The sequence below is a fragment of the Nicotiana sylvestris genome, chromosome 9 (assembly GCF_000393655.2).
Source record: "Nicotiana sylvestris chromosome 9, ASM39365v2, whole genome shotgun sequence".
In the NCBI taxonomy this organism is placed as follows: Eukaryota; Viridiplantae; Streptophyta; class Magnoliopsida; order Solanales; family Solanaceae; genus Nicotiana; species Nicotiana sylvestris.
In genome coordinates this window covers 49,274,370-49,287,256 of record NC_091065.1, presented here as the reverse complement: position 1 = coordinate 49,287,256, position 12,887 = coordinate 49,274,370, and positions in this window count along the sequence as shown.

The following is a 12,887-nucleotide window of genomic DNA, read 5'->3' as shown; positions in this document are numbered from 1 at the left end:
CGAGGGGAGTCTTGGTAGTAGGCTTTGATTTATGTTTTGTTTGTTTGTTTGTTCGGATTATTCAAGGGTGTAATCCAAATTTTACTTTCGTTTTTGTAAAAGTGTGAACCCTTTTATCCCGCAAGTTTAATAAAGTTCTTTTCTTTTGTCCCATCTTAATTTTGTTTTGTTCTTTTTCTTTCTGAACAGTTCTCTTTTTACTGGTTCTAATGACATGGCATGCACAGCGGATCTTCGACCTAGTCTAATAAATCAATCTGAAACCGACTCAATGATGCAAGAGGTCGTTTGTGACGATGAATCTGAATGTGACGAAGGTGAAGCCTTCGAAGAAATAAACCGAGAACTGTGCCAATTTGAAGAGAAACCCAAGCCTAACCTAAATGACACCGAGGCTGTGAATCTAGGAGACGCTGATAACGTCCAAGAGACCAAAATTAGCATCCACATTGAGCCGAATGTCAGAGCAGAATTGATCAAAACTCTCATGGAATTCAAAGATGTTTTTGCATGGTCATATGATGATATGCCTGGATTAAGCACAAATTTAGTGGTTCACAAATTGCCCACTGACCCGGCATACCCTCCGGTCAAGCAAAAACTAAGGAAATTTAAAACAGAAATGAGTGTAAAAATCAAAGAAGAGGTGATTAAGCAGTTGCAGGCAAAGGTCATTCGGGTCACTCGATATCCCGAGTGGTTGGCCAATGTGGTACCAGTCCCAAAGAAGGATGGAAAAATCAGGGTGTGCGTCGACTACCGCAACCTCAACAAAGCAAGTCCCAAGGACAATTTTCCGTTACCCAACATTCATATCCTGATCGATAATTGCGCTGGGCGCGAGATCGGATCCTTTGTGGATTGCTATGCGGGTTATCATCAGATCCTAATGGACGAGGAGGATGCTGAGAAGACAGCATTTATTACGCCATGGGGAACCTACTGCTATCGGGTAATGCCGTTCGGGTTGAAGAACGCCGGGGCAACGTACATGCGGGCAATGAGTGCCGTGTTTCATGACATGATACACAAAGAAATAGAAGTGTACGTCGATGATGTGATCATCAAATCTTGGCGTCAGGAGGACCATGTAGCAGACCTAAGGAGATTTTTCCAAAGACTCCGAAGGTATGATATCAAGCTTAACCCGGCCAAATGCGCATTCGGGGTTCCATCAGGAAAGTTGCTAGGATTCATCGTCAGTCGACGGGGGATTGAGTTAGACCCATCCAAAATTGAATCCATCCGAGATTTGCCACCGCCAAGGAACAAAACAGAGGTAATGAGTTTGCTGGGTAGACTCAATTACATCAGCAGGTTCATCGCTCAACTCACAGCAACTTGTGAGCCCATATTTCGGCTACTGAGAAAGGATGCTGCAGAAGGTTGGACGGTAGAGTGTCAGGAGGCCTTCGACCAAATCAAAGGGTATCTGTCTAATCCACCCGTATTGGTCCCGCCGAAGCCTGGGAAGCCCTTAATTCTTTACCTAACGGTCTTGGAAAATTCATTTGGTTGTGTATTGGGGCAACATGATGACACAGGAAGGAAGGAGCAGGCCATCTACTATCTTAGCAAGAAATTCACAGTACATGAGGTCAAGTACACTCAACTCGAGAAAACATGTTGTGCCCTAACTTGGGTAGCTCAGAAGTTGAAGCACTACCTGTCTTCGTATACTACTTATCTCATATCCCGTTTGGACCCATTAAAGTATATCTTTCAGAAACCTATGCCCACGGGAAGGTTGGCAAAGTGGCAAATTCTGCTCACAGAGTTTGATATCATCTATGTGACGAGGACGGCCATGAAAGCCCAGGCACTGGCAGACCATTTGGCGGAGAATCCCGTTGATGAAAAATACGAGCCCTTAAGAACGTATTTTCCTGACGAAGAGGTAATGCATACAAATGAGTTGGAATTACCTGAGGAACCGGATTGGAAGCTTTTCTTCGATGGAGCTGCAAACGCAAAAGGGGTTGGAATAGGAGAAGTACTCATTTCTGAAACAGGACGCCATTATCCTGTTACGGCTCAACTACGCTTCTATTGCACCAACAATATGGCCGAGTATGAGGCTTGCATTCTGGGCCTGCGCTTGGCTGCTGACATGGATGTCCAAGACGTCTTGGTCTTGGGAGACTCGGACCTCTTGGTACATCAAATTCAGAGAGAATGGGAAACACGAGATCTAAAACTCATACCATACCGACAATGCTTGCATGATCTGAGCAAGCAATTTCGATCGGTGAAGTTCAAACACATCCCGAGAGTTCACAACGAGGTTGCGGATGCCTTGGCTACCTTAGCACCAATGCTGCACCACCCTAACAAAATGTATGTTGATCCTCTGCACATCCAGATCCGTGATCAGCATGCCTACTGCAATGCCATAGAAGAAGAAGCAGATAGCGAACCCTGGTTTCATGATATCAAGGAATACCTCAGGATGGGGATATATCCAGAACATGCCTCTGGAGACCAAAAAGAGCCCTTCGGCGTTTGTCGAATGGTTTCTTCCTCAGTGGAGGAGTATTGTACAAAAGGACCCCGGATTTGGGATTGTTGAGATGCATAGATGCCAGTCAAGCAACGACGGTTATGGCAGAGGTACATGCTGGAGTTTGTGGGCCACACATGAGCGGATATGTATTGGCAAGAAAGATCCTTCGAACAGGGTGTTATTGGCTCACCATGGAACACGACTGTATCACTTTCGTGAGGAAATGCCATCAGTGCCAGATACATGGAGATTTGATTCATTCTCCGCCAACAGAGTTACATACGATGTCAGCACCCTGGCCGTTTGTGGCATGGGGCATGGATGTCATTGGGCCCATCGAGCCGGCAGCATCCAACGGTCATAGGTTCATTCTAGTGACCATTGATTACTTCACCAAATGGGTTGAGGCTAAAACCTTCAAATCAGTAACCAAGAAGGCAGTGGTGGACTTTGTTCACTCCCATATCATCTGCAGATTTGGGATCCCAAAAGTGATCATCACGGATAACGGTGCGAATCTTAATAGCAGCTTGATGAGAGAGGTATGCCAACAATTCAAGATTACACACCGCAATTCCACCCCATATCGTCCTAAGGCAAATGGAGCAGTCGAAGCAGCCAATAAGAATATCAAGAAGATACTGCGAAAAATGGTGGAAGGGTCCAGACAATGGCACGAGAAATTACCCTTTGCTTTGTTGGGTTACCGCACTACCATCCGAACTTCCATAGGCACAACTCCTTATTTGTTGGTGTATGGAACTGAGGCCGTGATACCAGCGGAAGTCGAAATTCCGTCCCTCCGAATTGTCGTTGAAGCTGGGATTAATGATGATGAATGGGTCAAAGCTCGATTGGAACAGTTGAGCCTGATAGATGAGAAAAGATTGGCAGTAGTGTGTCATGGTCAGCTGTACCAGAAGAGAATGGCAAGAACATATAATAAGAAGGTGCGCCCCAGGAAGTTTGAGGTAGGGCAGCAGGTATTGAAGAAGATCCTCCCACATCAGGTCGAGGCAAAAGGCAAATTCGCCCCAAATTGGCAAGGGCCTTATATCGTGACCAGAGTATTGTCCAACGGTGCTTTGTGTTTGACAGATGTCGAGGGTAGATGTGTCGACATGGCTATCAATTCAGATGCAGTCAAGAGATATTATGCGTAATTTCTTTAATTATGGCAATTTTTGGTTCATTTGTTTGTATTTGGCATTTATTGGATAATGAGATGACGGAGGCAATTCTTTCTTCTATCCAAACACTTTTAACCCTTGCTTCCCCCTTTGAGCCTTAAGTAATTCTTTCATACCCCTCTTTTGGAATCACTAATGGAAAAGACATGAAAAAAAAAGAAAAAATGAAAAGAAGGAAAAAGAAAAAGGAAGATAAAAATCATAAGAAATGCAAAACCGTGGGAACTACGTTTGACCTGATTCCTCAAAGAGGATACGTAGGCGCCTCACGGCTCGGTCATAGTATGCATCATAGTGAATATAGGATGCATAATGTACATAGTGTGCATAATAGGCACAATGTGCGTAACGCACATAGCGCAACATAAGTGTGAAAAATATATATATATATGCACATAGCTCAACATAAGTATAAAAAATAAAATTCCCCAAGCAAGAAAACTGGGGCAGAGGCTATGTTTTAAGTTCCAACAAAGGTTTGATTCCAAAAGTTGTAGCACACCACCCATCAAATTATTTTCATTTTCATAGCCTTTCTTTAACTCCACACCAAAACCAACATCAACGTCCAAAAGACCTCCCGATCAATGTTCAAGAGATGTCGAGTCAGGCAAATGAGGCCGAGAATAATACACCGATCCCCAGCAAAGAAGAGGATCGTAAGACTGGGAATGAATTGATGGTCAAAGGAATCTCCAGAAGAGAGGGTCGTATCTACAACGCCCCGATTCCTCGAAAGAAATAAAATGAGAGAGTCTTATCGGTGAAAACCTTCACAGGCACCGAGAGGCGATGTAAGATGAGGGATATGAAATGAGAGAGTCTTATTGGTGAAAACCTTCACAGGCACCATAAGGCGCCGGGAGATGAGAGAAAAGAGAGAGTCTCATTAGTGAAAACCCCTCGAAGGGCACTATGAGGCGACAAGATAGAGCAGCGAAACCTACCACATTCGCAACAAGATGAACATCCATTTATCATCCCCAGCAAGTCAGCCCGTCGGACAAATCAATTGATACAAATAGACTGGGTCGGGAATCTATGGTGCATGTCATGATCACGGGGACCAGTTGTGTCATCCAGATAAGTTCTTTTGATTGTCTCCTCCCACAAAATATTGGTTCAGAAAGATTTTCTCTTTTCCATATCTTTATTTTCTTTAAATTTGTCTTGAAAAGGATTTTTCAAAGCTTACTACCAAAGACCGGAGGGGAATTCACCCAATGCAGGATAATACAAACAGACTTAGAAGCCGATCCCAGGCAATGCAGTGATCGTGCCCGGCAATTTTGGAGGAAGTGAGCTCCTAAAAGGGAGTGGTGTCGGGAGTTAAAAGCAAACTCCCACAACATGTGCTTAAAGAGAAAGCAGAAAAGGGGATTAATTGAAAGCCAATCCCCAGCAGGCTAGAGACCCCCAGCAGGCAACTCTGCCCACTAATTAATTATGGGACATAGAGCAAGAAAAGAGAAGAAAGGAAAAATCATCCACCAGAAAGGCACCCTCTACCACCACGATAAAAACTAATTAAATCCTTTTGTTTGCTGCAGGAAAACAAAGGATTGATGATGGCAGCAAGATGCAACGCCAGGGAAGTCACCAAAACCGGGGCAGAAAATTTTCTGCCAAATTGTTAAAAATTTTCTCGTAAGAACGGGGGAACAATTTCAAATACATTTAAGTTCTAGGTCGCCCACCAGTATAATGCGGGAATACATTTAAGTTCTAGGTCGCCCACCAGTATAATGCGGGAATACATTTAAGTTCTAGGTCGCCCACCAGTATAATGCGGGAATACATTTAAGTTCTAGGTCGCCCACCAGTATAATGCGGGAATACATTTAAGTTCTAGGTCGCCCACCAGTATAATGCGGGAATACATTTAAGTTCTAGGTCGCCCACCAGTATAATGCGGGAATACATTTAAGTTCTAGGTCGCCCACCAGTATAATGCGGGAATACATTTAAGTTCTAGGTCGCCCACCAGTATAATGCGGGAATACATTTAAGTTCTAGGTCGCCCACCAGTATAATGCGGGAATACATTTAAGTTCTAGGTCGCCCACCAGTATAATGCGGGAATACATTTAAGTTCTAGGTCGCCCACCAGTATAATGCGGGAATACATTTTAAGTTCTAGGTCGCCCACCAGTATAATGCGGGAATACATTTAAGTTCTAGGTCGCCCACCAGTATAATGCGGGAATACATTTTAAGTTCTAGGTCGCCCACCAGTATAATGCGGGAATACATTTAAGTTCTAGGTCACCCACCAGTATAATGCGGGAATACATTTTAAGTTCTAGGTCGCCCACCAGTATAATGCGGGAATACATTTAAGTTCTAGGTCGCCCACCAGTATAATGCGGGAATACATTTAAGTTCTAGGTCGCCCACCAGTATAATGCGGGAATACATTTAAGTTCTAGGTCGCCCACCAGTATAATGCGGGAATACATTTTAAGTTCTAGGTCGCCCACCAGTATAATGCGGGAATACATTTAAGTTCTAGGTCGCCCACCAGTATAATGCGGGAATACATTTTAAGTTCTAGGTCGCCCACCAGTATAATGCGGGAATACATTTAAGTTCTAGGTCGCCCACCAGTATAATGCGGGAATACATTTTAAGTTCTAGGTCGCCCACCAGTATAATGCGGGAATACATTTAAGTTCTAGGTCGCCCACCAGTATAATGCGGGAATACATTTAAGTTCTAGGTCGCCCACCAGTATAATGCGGGAATACATTTTAAGTTCTAGGTCGCCCACCAGTATAATGCGGGAATACTTTTAAGTTCTATGTCGCCCACCAGTATGATGCGGGAATATATTTTAAGTTCTAGGTCGCCCACCATTATAATGCGGGAATACTTTTAAGTTCTAGGTCGCCCACCAGTATAATGCGGGAATACATTTAAGTTCTAGGTCGCCCACCAGTATAATGCGGGAGTACTTTTGGAATCAGTAACCCCACCTGAAGACGAACGGTTACAACAGAGATCTCTCAAGCAGGAAACAATAAAATCATCCAGCACCAAGAAGCAGAAGGCCGCAAAGGCAAGCGCGCAGTTCAAAGGAAGAAGGGACGTGTCTCAAAAGAAGCAGTTTGGGAACGTTATAGCATGCCCAACATAACAGTTTTGATGAAAAGCCATACCACTGAAGAAACCATTGAAAGATTTAAAGAGGAAAGCCATGTTCCCAGCAAATCAAGCAAAGTGATGAAAACTGGCATCCAGAAAAGGCAAAGGACCAGCATCATCTCCCAATAAGGGCACCAGAGGAAAGCGTTAGCCGACAAGAAAGCAAGACAACAAGAACAAGTTGAAGATAAATGAGATCTCATACTCTAACTTAGCTTCTTGTTTTTCCTTTCAAGAACAATGTAACAAGGAGATCGGTTGAGCGGTAGCATCCTACAGCGGCAGGCAACAGCGCACAACAACAGCAAGCACTACAGTGACACGGTAGTCCCAGCTACCAAAGTTTCCCGAACTACATTGACCTGATTCCTGTTTAGCCCAGGATATGTAGGAAACCTCTGAAGCAAAGGTTCGGTCAAGTCGTTTTCAAAAATGCTTCACACGGAGTACTCGGACGAGCAAAAATCGCTCGCTTTATCTTTGCGCGAAAACCCTTCGTGTCCTCGTGCAAAGAGGGGCAGCTGTAAGCACGTGATTTTTGCTTTACCAGCAATCGCTCCGAAAGAAAATAAAAATAGTGACAAATGACTTCGCTATATAATGTTTCGAGTTTTCCGTGACATGTGTTGTTTATCATTTGTGGGTCTGTCCATTTTGCATCTAATCTTACCGATCAAAATACAAAGCATGTATGTCAGGGTAATTAAAATCATAATTCGGTCGTTAAAAGAAAATCCACAAAAAATATGAAATGCGTCTAGGTTGTGATTTAAACCTACTTAAATATTTCAATATGTGTGTGATAACTATGTTAAAGGTTTAAATTAATGATTGTTTTAATGTTAGTTTTTATTATTTCTATTTATTTAATTTTTAAAATTAGAAAAAGGAAAAAAAAGAAAAGAGTGCAAGATTAACCGGACTTGGGCCTGTTTGTTTTGAATATTCTAAGCCCAAAAGCAGCCCAAGTCAGCAGCCCAAGCGACCCATTCCCCAGGCCATCAAAACGACGTAGTTCAACACCAAAACTACGTCGTTTCAGGGATGGTTAATCTGAGTCGTTCATTTCCAGTGATCCGATGGCCTTTATTGGCCCTCATGACCCGACCCGTTCCCATTTTAACCGACCCCCTACTTAACCAAACGGCACCGTATGGATTAAGCCTCCCCAATCCTGGCCATCAATTGTAATCAATCCAACGGCCAGGATTGAATCAGCCTCCCCGTATATAAACCTTCTATCGTATCCCACGCCCCCTATCCGAACCCCCCCTCCACCCATCGTCTTCACCAAACACCGAAACCCCCCAAACCCTAGCAGCCGCCCTAGTCTCCTTCGCCATTAAAGCCGGCGGCACGAACGCCGGTGACCACCCCCTTCACACCCCTGAAGCATCTAGCCACCCTGAACACGAATCCACTAACCTGGTACCTCGAATCACCTCCCATCGTCTCGAATCTGGATTTGAAGATTCGAGACAAAGCTCGATCTATACCAAACCACCCCATCTTCACACCAGACACTCCCCGGACCCTACTCGTGACCAAACCAGACTTGGTTTGGTCCGAATCTACCCACAACTCCTAAAAACCAGATCTGAAAATCCAGACCTTAGAACACATGCACCTGGGGAATCCGGCCAGTCTTAACAGGGGTTTGAGGTCTAATAGACCTTAGTCAAGGTGTTCTCATGTGAGAACACCCTGATTAAAGTTTGTTCGGCCTCAAGAGTTCGAAGTTGAGTCAGATTTGGGTCATTTTGATTTCAAACTTTTTCGGTAAGTTTTCCTTTCTCTTTGTTTTAGTTCTAATTAAGTTGTCAGCATGTTTCGTTGTGTTTGTTTGTTATTTTGTTATTTTTCATTTGGATTTCTTCCATCTCTGTCAAAGGCCTCTTATTTGGTCAATTGTTTTTTGTTTGTGTTCTGAATGTACCCCATGATAAACATGATCGTCAATTAGATTAGTCGTCAAATGAGTTAATTCATATAGGCCCCCAGTAATTGAACAAAAGTTGTCTGATGCCCTTTAGGTCCCTGAACGTATTGTTTATATGAGCAACTGATTATTACCTGTTATAATTAGTATAGTCGACCTGATAAATGTCATCGATTAATTTCCTACGACTGAATGTTCAAATATTCTAATATGTACAACCTCACTTGACTGAATGGACATGTATTGTGATTTGAGTGTTGGACATTATTTATGAGTGCTAGTTTGTAACTACATTGTAAAAAACAATTAAAAGAATCAGGCTAGGGCAATTCTGAAATTGAACTTTCAGAAGTTCAAAAATGCCCTGATACTGCAATGGGCAGGGCAGTAATAATCAAGGGCTAACAAGGGTATTCTGGGGTGTTGAAAAGGACAAACGATTAGTTTAAATGAGCTGACAAGTAGGGTACTAATTTGGGATTAAACTAATACCAATGGGGAACAAGACACAAGGGTATGGGGCTTAAAATGAATAATAAAATGAGCCCATAACTCTTGATTAAAGAAAATCAGGCGTGGGGAACCAATGGCTGGCATCAAAAGATGTTTAAGCATGGGTTTAATAGGTATGGGCAGACTGCAAGTGGGGGCATCCAGGCAGCTCAGCTGCACTGGGTCGTTTGGCTTATAAAGAGGCCACTTCAGAACTTAAAGGTGGCTGGAATTTTTAGGCTTGAGAGAGGTCTTGTGAGTTTAAAGAAAAAGACTGAAAACATAAGAAAATTTCAGTAAAACATTGTAACCAAACACTGTCTGAGAGCTATATAGGAGTTCATATTGGTCAAGCTGTCTTGGCCAAGTTCTATTTCTTTGGCACTGACTGAGCTGCTTGTGATTGTCAAACTGTTGGTTTGCTGCATTGAACACTTTGTCCCTCCTGTTGTTTCCTTACTCTTTCCTGGGATTGTTTGTTTGGGTACTCGATCATCTGCTGGTTCTCCTTGTTCTGAGAATTATTGTTGTTTGTCTGTGGACTGTGGAAAACACTTGGATTGTTGGTTTTTTTTTGCTGTGTTGCTGTTGTGTATCTATTGTTGTTGTGTATCTGTTGTTGCTGTGTTCATTGCATACTGCCCAGCTGATCATTCCTTTCTTCTTTGTCCTCTATACCAGGTACACAACCAATGCACTGTCAAATGTAATTGGAAAAAATGAGCATGAATACAAATGAAAAATCCTGAAGAATGTTTCCTATACATAGATTGTTACATTAAATATTCATGTAATGTGTAATAGTTTACATTCTTGTTTTGGATACTAGAGATAGTCTTCATGCCTAATAAATGTCAATGTGTAGTAATTGAGTGCTAGAATGTGTATACAGGTTGGTGATAGGAGTATGCCCAAGGCAGTAGGTTGTATCTCATATTTAGTTCCATGGTGTAGTATAAGCCTGTAATGAATGCCAAGCATGACAATCGTACACTACTAGTTAAGTTCTTTCCTTTCCGATAAATTGCCATACATAACTGTTAAACCATGATTTAAGAAAAACAGGGTTTGCAATCTCAACCCCACGAAGGTCGAGCCCGGGTCAAAACAGACCCAGCAGGCCTGCCTCGGACAAACAATGGCCCAGGTCTGGCCCATCACGCGTGGGCTGGATTTGGGCCTTTAATTTCGATCGGCTGACTGTGTGCACGGCCGCGCTTTTGATTTTGCTCAAGCACTCGGAATTCTGTTATAAATAACTTGCAAGCATGTAATTAATTAGGACTATCTACTGCTTTCAATTGGAAGGGACAAACACGACAAGAAACGTAGTTGCTATAGGATATCCTTTTAAAATAAGAACGTGATGAGCCTCGACGAAAATAAACAAAACGCGCCGGCTGCGGGGCCCTCGTTAAATGTATGTTATCGAAGCATTCAGTTTCCAGGATGGGTCGTTTAGCAAATATCACGGCCCTCCCAGAATAATAACGCGATAGCCTCTTTAAGCGCGTATTTAATAATTTTACCTTCTTAAAATCGGGTGCGCATTAATGTCACCCAAACCCAAATCTCGACGGATTCGAAATGTATTTCTAATCACGGGTACATTGATTGTGACGTGGTTCGAGATGCATGTCCATGACGTCGCAAATTCCTTTTAAAAGTAGAACGAGACGAGCCTCGTCAAACAAAAATGTACACAGCTGCGGGGCCCTCTAACTGTATATATAGTAAAAAACTTAGAATTCGGGACAGGCCGTTTAGCGAATTTTTCGGCCTTCCCCAAAACAACAATACGCTAGTTGCTTTAGGCGCGTCTTAATAATTTATTCTCCTTAATTCGGGTGCACATTTATGTGACCCAAATCCAAATCTCAACCGAGTCGAGATATGTCAACAACCACGGGTGCATTGATGTAACGTGGTTCGAGATATGTTTTCACGACGTTGCAAGTCTTATAAAATAACAGTAAATGATAAAAGCAGTTAAAAGTTAAATTTTGCACATAAGTTTACACTTGTATAAAATCAGATAATCAAGCCGAATATAACAGTTGAGCGACCGTGCTAGAACCACGGAACTCGGGAATGCCTAACACCTTCTCCCGGGTTAACAGAATTCCTTATCCGGATTTCTGGTACGCAGACTGTAATATGGAGTCATTCTTTTCCTCGATTCGGGATTAAAATTGGTGACTTGGGACACCCTAAATCTCCCAAGTGGCGACTCTGAAATAAATAAACAAATCCCGTTTTGATTGTCCTTTAATTGGAAAAAACTCCCTTGCGCCCTCGCGGGTGCGGAAAAAGGAGGTGTGACATCTCTTAGAGTCTGAAGAACGATCGGAAGATGCTGCTCATGATCCTCTTGACTACAGGAGTAGATCAAAATATCATCAATAAAGACAATCACAAAGGAATCCAGATAGGGTTTGAACACCCGGTTCATCAAATTTATAAACGTTAATAGGGCATTTGTCAGCCCAAATAACATGACTAGAAACTTATAATGGCAATACCGAGTCCAAAAAGCTATCTTAGGGACATCAGATGCCTTAATCCTCAACTGATGGTAGCCAGACCTCAAATCAATCTTCGAAAACACTTTGGCACCCTGAAGCTGATCAAATAAGTCATAATCTTTGGCAATGGATACTTGTTCTTGATGGTGACTTTGTTCAACTGCCGATAATCTATGCACATCCTCATCGATCCATCCTTCTTCTTTACAAACAATACGGGCGCACCCTAGGGCGAGACACTAGGTCTAATGAAGCCCTTATCAATCAAATCTTGCAGTTTCTCCTTCAATTCTTTCAACTCTGGCAGGGCCATACAATATGGCAGAATAGAAATCGACTAAGTGCTCGGGGCCAAATCAATACAAAAGTCAATATCCCTGTCAGGTGGCATCCCCGGTAGGTTTGCACGAAACACTTTGGAAACTCACAAACAACTGGTACTGAATCCATGGAAGGAATCCAAACTAGAATCAGGGACATAAGACAAATAAGCTAGATACCCCTTCTCGGCCATATGTCGAGCCTTCACATAAAAGATAACCCTACTAGTAGAATGGCCAGGAGTCCCTCTCCTCTCTAATCGAGGCAACCTCGGCAAGGCTAAGGTCACCGTCTTGGCGTGACAATACCAATTTAACATGATAAGGTGACTGCCAATCCATACCCAAGATGACATCAAAATCAACCATATCAAGAAGTAGAAGAACTACACTAGTCTCAAGCCCCCCGATGATAACCACACATGAACGATAGACATGATCTAGAACAATAGAATCTCCCATAGGCATGAACAAATATGAGGTCAAATAGGATGACACATATGAATAAGTAGAACCTGGATAAAATAGAACTCAGGCATCTCTATTGCAAACTGAAATGGTACCTGTAATAATCGTGTTAGATGACTCAGCCTTAGGCCTAGCTGGAAAGGAATAGCATCGGGACTGGGCCCCACCACTTTGAACTGTATCTCTAGGACGACCTCTTGCTGGATGGCCTCCACCTCTAGCAGCATGACCTCCATCTCTAACTGTCTTACCTCCACTTCTAGTGGTTTGACCTCTACCTCTAGCTCCCTGACCCCTACCTCTAGT